The sequence below is a fragment of the Carlito syrichta genome, unplaced genomic scaffold, assembly GCF_000164805.1.
Source record: "Carlito syrichta isolate Samal-C Ts95f unplaced genomic scaffold, Tarsius_syrichta-2.0.1 Scaffold305634, whole genome shotgun sequence".
NCBI classification, from domain to species: Eukaryota; Metazoa; Chordata; class Mammalia; order Primates; family Tarsiidae; genus Carlito; species Carlito syrichta.
Genome location: NW_007249730.1, coordinates 336,075 through 344,701, shown reverse-complemented (window position 1 = coordinate 344,701; position 8,627 = coordinate 336,075). Strand labels below are relative to the sequence as shown.

Sequence of the window (8,627 nt, the reverse complement as noted above, 5' to 3'; positions counted from 1 at the left end):
CTGTTACTAAAGTAACCTGAGGGTATGGGAGCTGAGATAAAGTTGAGAGATCAGTGTATTGTTACTCATGTTGGAACAGGGGCTGTGGTTTGGCTTCACAACAAATGGTTAGCTAGAATGGAACCGTCTTTAAAAAAATTGGATGTCATTACTGGCTACAATGTCTACTGAAATTAAACTTGAAAAACCACAGATCCAAGGAAGCATCAGGAAATATGCCAATTACTCAGAGCCAGAATGGAAAAAATAAAATGTAACCTTGGAGAAATAAAAACTCCAATCCCAAATGATAGGCTGTAAGGTCTGAATGTTTATTACCTACGCAGTGAGAAACCAAAAGTTAATAAATTAGCATTGGTATTAGCAGAAGTTACACCTCACAATATCTAAGACTCCCAAGAAGTAATCCACCTTCACTGAAAATAAGATATAATTAAAAAGATTAAACTTTATACGAAAATTAATTACCATGCAAAATGAGTCAATAAATGCAACAAATGTAAAAATTAATATACGAATAACTAAGGATAAAACAGTACAAATATGATTATAAAGTGTCAATGTTTATAATTATTAAGTAGAAACAAGGAGGAATAAGAATCATAAAGAAAGCAGTATAGAAACATAAAAAAAAAGCCAGGCTTGGTGGCTCAGCCTGTAATCCCATGCCTTAGGAGGCTGAGGTGAGTGGATTGCCTGAGCCCGCAGGTTCAAGACCCGCCTGGGCAACTTGGCAAGACCTCATCTCTACAATAAATCAAAAAATCAGCCCGGCATGGTAGTGCATGCCTGTAATTCCGGCTACTCGGAAAGCCGAGGTGGAAGAATCACTAGAGTCCAGCCGGTCGAGGCTACAGTGGCCGGGAGCAGCCACTGCACTCCAGTCTGGGCAACAGTGAGAATCCAACTCAAAAAAAAAAAAAAAAAAGAAACGTAAAAAAAGACTCTAAATGTAGAATAGAGACAAATCAAATCCCTAAGAATGAAAACTGTAATTATCAAAATTAAAAATACAATAGACAGATTATACAGAACATTAAATTCAATGAAAAAGAGATAACTGGAAAATAAATTTAGCAATTTATGTAAAACACAGTGAGATAAAGAAATGAAAATACTTATAGACATGAAAGATAGTAAATGAAAGTCTAAAGTATAGTAACAGAAATCTCGGAGTTAGTAATAAAAAAGATTGGAAAGAAAATAGTTAGAGGGCAGATTATAGTTTATAATTTTTTAGTGGTAAATAATGTTATTAGTTTTCAGATTAAAGTTTAAAAAGCCTGAAAAGTAAAAATAGATCTATTTTTATACATGAATCACTTAGTAATACTAAAGAATATCAAAGAGAAAAATGAAATTTTAAAAGAAAATATCTTCTACCATTTTCTATTCCTCTTTTACATATATAGCTCCAATTACATGTTTTAAGACAGTTTCATACTGTTGTGTAGGTCACTGAGATTCTGTTAATATTTTTTTCAACCTAGTTCTCCAGATTTAATATTTTCAGTTCTCTATCATTAAACTTCATTCTTTTTTACTTTCTCCAATCAACTGTTAAGCCACTTAGTTAATTGTATTTTGGTTATTATGCTTTTTATATCTAGAATTTTCACTAGTTCTTTATTACAGTTTCCTTTTTTTTTTCCTCATTTTTCCACTCATTAGGACTATTTTTCTTTAAACTGTGTGTGTATGTGTGCGTGTGTGTGTGTGTGTGTGTTTGTGTGTTTATAATAGCTGCCTTAAGTATCTGTTTCCTAGAGGGTTGTAGCACATCTACCTTACTCCTAGTGTGGGCTGGGAAACTAGAAGAGTGGCCTCTGAGCACTGTGCCTGCTGTCCTTCACCACATGCACAGAAACATTGATATTTTAATAGGGATTGGATTGAATCAGTAATGTTTGAGGGAGTAATATTGACATCTTAATATTAAGTCTTCCAAGCTATGAACATGGACTGTCATTCCATTTATCTATGTCTTCTTTAATTTTTCTTCAATGTTGTATAGTTTTAAGTATGCAATATCCGCATTTTCTTATCTGCATTTTTTGGCCTTCTGCAGTTTCAGTTACCCTAGGTTACTGCAGTGCAAAATATTAAATGAAAAATTCCAGGAATAAATAATCTGTACACCTTAAATTGCATGCCATTCTGAGTAGCATGATAAAAATAAAAAGAGAAAAAGAAAAGTCTCTCAATATTAAGTGTAACATTCACTGTGAGTTTTTACATAAATGGCTTTTATTATTTTGAGTTAATTTCCTTCTATTCCTAGTTTTTTAAATGCATTTAGCATGAAATAATGTTGAATTTTGCCAAATGATATTCCTGCATCAATTGAGATGAACATGTGATTTTTTAAAAACTTCATTCACTTAATGTGATGTATGATATTAATTATTAAATGCTGAACCATCCTTGAATTTCAGAAACAAATCCTTCTTGGTCATGGTATATAATTCTTTTAATGTGTTCCTGAATTTGGTTTGCTAATTATGTGTAGAGTATTTTTGTATCATTGTTCATCAGGGATATTGGTTTGAAGTTTTATTTACTTATATTGTCTTTGTCTGGCTTTGGTGTCAGGGTAATTCAGGACTTACAGAATGAGCTAGGAAGTGTTCCCTCCTCTTAAAATACAGAAAAAAATTGAGAAGGATAGATTCTTTAAATAATTGGTAGATGCTGTGGTTTGAATGTAGCCTCTAAAGCTCATGTGTTGGAAACTTGATCCTCAGTGTGGTGGTATTGGGAGGTGGGACCTTGAAGAAGTTTAAGCCATGAGAGTTCCACCTTCATGAATGGATTAGTGCTGTTATCATGGGGTTATGTTTGTTATAAAAAGGAGATTCCAGCTCCCCTTTCTCCCTGTCTTGCTCATATGATGTTTTTTGTTATGTTGTAATAGAGTAAAAAGGCCTCACAAGATGCCAGCACCGAGATCTTGGACCTTTTAGCCTCCAGAACTATGAGGAAATATATTTCTGTTCTTAAATTACTGAGTCTCAGATATTATTTTAGAGTAGTACGAAACGAACAAAGACAGTAGCATTCACCAGTGAAACCATTTGGTCCAGAGCTTTTATCTTTAAGTTTTTGATTACTGAATACATACATATATATATATCTTTTTTTTTTTTTTAACTGGTTAAAGATATATTCAGATTATCTGTTTCTTTGTGATTCAGTTTTAGAATGCTTTGTATTTCCAGAAATTTGTTCAATTTATCCAGGTTATCCAATTTGTTGATGTACAATTGTCCATAATAATTTCTTCCCTCTACTATCTTTAGACTTAGTTTGTTCTTCTTCTAGTTTCTTTTTTTTTCATGTCAACAGTTTTTAAAGGAAGTTGTGTATAAGATTATGTTATTCCTGTATATTCTCAATGGTTTCTTCCTTGCATTTGCCTTGTTCCTTTCCTACTTGGTGAGACTTGGCTTTCTGTTCAAGAATCTTTTTGCAGTCTTTGTCTAGTTTTAGCTAGTGATAACCACCTTGCTGGAATGAATACCCACATGAACAGTTGTGCCATTTGCCTTTTCCCGCTGCACGTGTTCAACATAGATGACATATTTCTTCCTCTAAACCTGGACTACTTTGCCAGTTTGCTGACCTTTTTAGTGTCCTTGCGAAACCTAAACTTCATCATCTCTTCGGATGGGCACGGATTGAACATTGTACTTCTGTCTCAGCTCTTTGGAAAGAGGGGAAGACATAATCTTCCTGCAAATATGGGAAGGCACATTGAAATGACTTTTGCAGTTCTTGCTTCTGTCTAAAATCACAAAGGGGTTGAACTTTATTTTGGCCACTGCTGCTTTGGCGATGGCTGCAAAAAGAACTCTTCTAGTTTCTTTAAGTTGTAAATTTAGATTGTTGATTTGAGAACTCTTTTAAATGCAAGCTTTTAAGTTATCAATTTTCTTCTTCGATATTGCTTTCACTATGTCCCATAAGTTTTGCTGTGTTGCATTTTTTCATTCATCTTCATTTAAAAATTTTCCTTGTGATGTCTTTTTTTGATCCACATTCTGTTTAAGAGTTTGTGTTTTCATTTTGACAAATTTTGTGAATTTTCTACTTTTCCTTCTGTTATTGAGTTTAATTTCATTCATTCATTTAATTTCATTCATTCATGCATTTTGTATGTTATCTCTTTTAAAATTTATTAGGGTTTTATTTGTAACCTAAAATAACGTCTGTCCTGGAGAATGTGCCATGTACACTTGTATATTCTCTTGTTGTTGGGTAGAATGTTCTGTATATGTCTGTTGGGTCAACTAGTTTTATTGTGTTAAGTCATCTATTTCCTCAACTATCTTTTGTCTGATTGGTCAATCTGTTATTGAAAATAGAGCATTGGGACTTCCAGGCAAGATGGTAATGGAACAGGTCAAACTGAAAGAGTTTCTGCAAAAGTGAATGTCCATAAAGACTCTCTACATGAGTGAGTATGTGACAGTGGATGAGTGAAAATCCATTTGAGGGTAGACTTAGGTTCATACACCAGGGGCTCTCCTCTGGAGGTGACTGCAACCTACCACTGCCCTGAGATTGGAGACCCAGGTATGCGGGATTATCTGCCGTTCTCAGTGCTCTCTTGAGAGGAGGCCACAGAGAACACCCACCCCTCACCACCTGACACCTGGCCCATGTCATCACCTGCAGCAGCAGACCAGGCACTATCAGGAGGATTGTGGAGATAGCAGGTCAAGGAAATCAGGAATAAAGCTCCAACACTGGTGACGAGATGTCGACAGACACTGTCTTCTCAGTCTCGGAATAGGGCAAAGACTTGCATTGCCATGCCCAGCTCTGTCCAGCCTCCATCTTGGGACCCAGAGGCTATCATCTCATCAGACTCAGAGACAGACGCCCCTCCCCCACACTGGAACAGGCACAGATGCGTCAGATCTGAATGGGAGACTTGACAGTAACCCCAGTAAGTAGGGTGAGTCCAAATCTGATCCATCTTCTTCCCACAGTAGTCTGTGGGACATCTGACCCATGCTGACAGCAACCCTATCAGTCTGCACTGAGAGTAGAGGGGAGGAGTTGGAGGCCAGAGCTGCTCTCTAAGGTAGAGACCTGAATTAATTCTGTGAGTACAACACAGAAATGGCTAGAAAGCAAGTTCTGGGTTTTTATTGTTTGTTTGTTTTTTGTTTTAGTTGTAGCTTTTTTTGCTCTCTCGTTTTGTTCTTATACTTGCTTTGTTTCTGTTATTTTAATTTTTTTCAGATTTTCTATTTATGTATGGATATTTTTGAGGGAGAGTACACCAAGGGGGGTTTTTGTTTGTTTGTATGATTGTCTGTATGTTTTTGTCTTTTCTGGTTTTTTTCTATATTTTTCTGTCTCTCTGTTTATTCATTATTTGGTATGCCTGTCTGTTTTCCCTTTTCTTCTTCTCTCTCTCAACCTCCCTTTTGTCTTCCTCTTTCCCTTTTCCCTTCTTTTTTTATTTTCTTCTCTCATTTTGCTTACAGGGGCAAACAGATACCCCCACCACATGGACAGATTGTAAGTCAGTGAGAAGGGGGCCCCAGGGGACCCACACATCTGTCAGTGGATACTGGAATCTGCAGATAGTTTCTGAATCACAGCTCCTGTCCTTAATTAAATCTCAAAGATGCAAAAAGCACAGGCTCCCCCCTCCCCTAGTTCAGCCTCACAATTAAACAAAACCAGAGGATCTACATAAAGAAGAATAGAAGATTGAGCAAACAGAAATAAAAGCTATCCCCCTATCACTGAACAACAGAATTTAAAAAGAGGTATAAAATGGGGAGGAAGATTTACACGAATGAAGAAAAACCAAAGGAAGAATATGAGTCTCACACAGACCCATAGAAGGTCAGCCACTGAGAGACAGACTCCAGCACTCAAACAATGAAGAGCTCCCAGAATGACTGGTCTCAAAACACAAACCCAGATATCAAGTCATTAATGGAAAGAATAAACAGAAGTGAAGAGAGACAAGAGAAAAGAATGAAGAAGTTGATAACTGAGATAATAGCAGTAAAGAATACAATGAATGAAATAAACAGCAAACTAATAAACAAGGAAAGTAGAATTAACCAAGCAAAAGAAAGAATCTCAGGGCTTGAGAACCAGAATATGAAACTAACCCAAATTGTTAAAAAACATAGAAAAGAAGCACAAAAAGACAGAACAAAACCTCCAAGATATGAGTAATTATTTCAAGAGGCTGAACTTAAGATTAATTGGAATCCTTGAGGCAGACAGAGAGACAGAGACCACCCTGGAGCAAACATTCCATGAAATTATCCAAGAAAACTTCTCTCATCTCATCAGTGATGTGACCATTCAAACACAAGAGATTCAGAGAATACCCACAAGACAACAGATGAGAAGACCAACTCCTAGACAGATAGTAATTCACCTATACAAAGTAGGTATGAAAGAAAAATTCCTAAAGGCAGCAAGAGAGAAAGACCAGACTACCCACTAGGGAAGACCAATTAGAATAGCAGCAGACTTATCTACAGAAACAACTCAGTCTAGGAAAGCTTGAAACCCAATCTTCAAAGTGCCCAGAGATAAACAATTTCAATCAAGAATCACTTATCCAGCTAGGCTAAGTTTCATCAGTGATGAAGAATTAAAAATCTTTCCCAGACATTCAATCCCAAAGAGTTTATGTTGCCTCCAGACCAGTTCTACAAGGAACACTGAAGAAAATATTAAACACAGAAGAAAGGGGAAAAATGACAACACTCTTTCCAAGAATGCAGGAAAAAGATTGAAAAAGCACATGAATTAACCCAAAAATCAAAAGAAAGACAACAAACAAATAAACAAACGAACAGCAGCAACAGCAATAAACTCTGTAAGAACCTCATGACACAATAAATTCTCACATCTCAATAAGTAGCCTGAATGTGAATGTGTTATGACCGAGTAAGCAAGACGAAGTCACACCAGCAAGCTGAGTTTAATTAATTATGAGTTTATTAACACATGAGTCAAGAGCAGGCAAATGCCAAGAGAAAACTATTGACGAACTAGTGTAGTTTGTGACAAGTTTTTATAGGCAAAATTTGCAGTATTGGCTACATAGCAATTTAGTGACCATAGCAACTATTAACTAACACCTTGGCAACCAAAATGGGAACTTTTGATTAATTTTATATCCTAGGTATAGCTGGTGCCTGGAAAGTCCCTGGAGTTTTTCCAGCAAGATATAGTTTAAGGTAGTTACATAGGGACAATGTAGAAGAATTATTACACAATGGAGTTACCTTGGTTAGGTCATTAATAAAATATAAGAACAAAATATGGAAACAAAGCATACAATTACATGGAACTTATGGCTAAGGAGTTTTTTTAACAGTTAGCAGGAAATAGTCAGCACGAACTGCCCAAAGGAGACAAAACTAGGGATCCATTGTCATGTAATTACAGGTAGGCACTGAGGAGTGATTCTTAGGTCAGGCAGGCAACTAAGATGGAAGCTTTAAACAAAATGGAGTAAGCTGGTTGATACTACTATTTTGCTAGCAACTTGATTTTATTAACTGATTTAGCTCATTTCAAATGGACTAAACACATCACTGCAAATATATAGAATGGCAAATTGGATAAAATATAATGAGGCTACAATATATTGTCTCCAAGAGACTCATCTTACCATAAAGGACACTCACAGACTCAAAATAAGAGGATGAGAAACAAAAGTTCAGGTGAACAGAGGCAAAAGAAAGCAGGAGCCATGATCTTAATATCAGACAAAATACCCTTTAAGCTATCAAAAATTTTAAAAGATACAGAGGGTAACTACATAATGATAAAAAGTTAAATCCATCAACAAGAAATATCCATCCTAAATATATATGCACCCAACATAGGAGCCCCAACTTTCATAAAGCAGCCTCTAGGTAAACTAAAAAAAGGCATTGACTCTAACACTACCAAAGTTGGGGATTTAAACACCCACTCACAACCCTAAACACATCATCAAGACAAAAAGTCAACAAAGAAATCTGGAACCTCAAGGTAACGCTTGAACAAATGGACTTAATTGATACCTACAGAACACTCCACCCAATAACCAAAGAATATACATTCTATTCATCACCACATGGAACGTACTCTAAGATTGACCACATTCTTGGCCATAAGTCAAGCATAAGCAAATTCCATAAGAATGAAATTCTGCCATACACCTTCTCAAACCTTCTCAGTGGGATAAAAATAAATATCAACACCAACAAAGTTCCCCCAAAACCCACAAAGACATAGACACTAAATACCATGATGCTAAACAACTCCAGGGTCAACATGGAAATCAAAACAGAAAATAAAAGATACTGAAAATGAAGAAACACCTTACCAAAATCTCTCGGATGCCATGAAATCAATCCTAAGAGGGGAATTCATAGTTCTATGAACACACATGAAGAAAATGGAAAGATCACAAGTTAACAGCCTAAAAAAAATCACATAAGGAAGCTGGAAAAGCAAGACAACCAAAACCCTAACTTCAGCAGAAGAATTCAGGTGATCAAAATAAAAGCCCAAATTCAGGATATAGAAGACAAAAATATAATACAAAAAAAAAAAAAAATGAAGCCAACAGTTGGTTTTTTGAAAGG

The 8,627-nt window shown here is 35.9% G+C and overlaps 1 pseudogene; it reads right to left on the bottom strand.

The window, feature by feature from the left end:
• Window positions 1–3,375: 3,375 nt before the first annotated feature.
• LOC110595966 overlaps window positions 3,376–8,627 on the bottom strand; it is a 22,628-nt pseudogene continuing 17,376 nt past the window's right edge.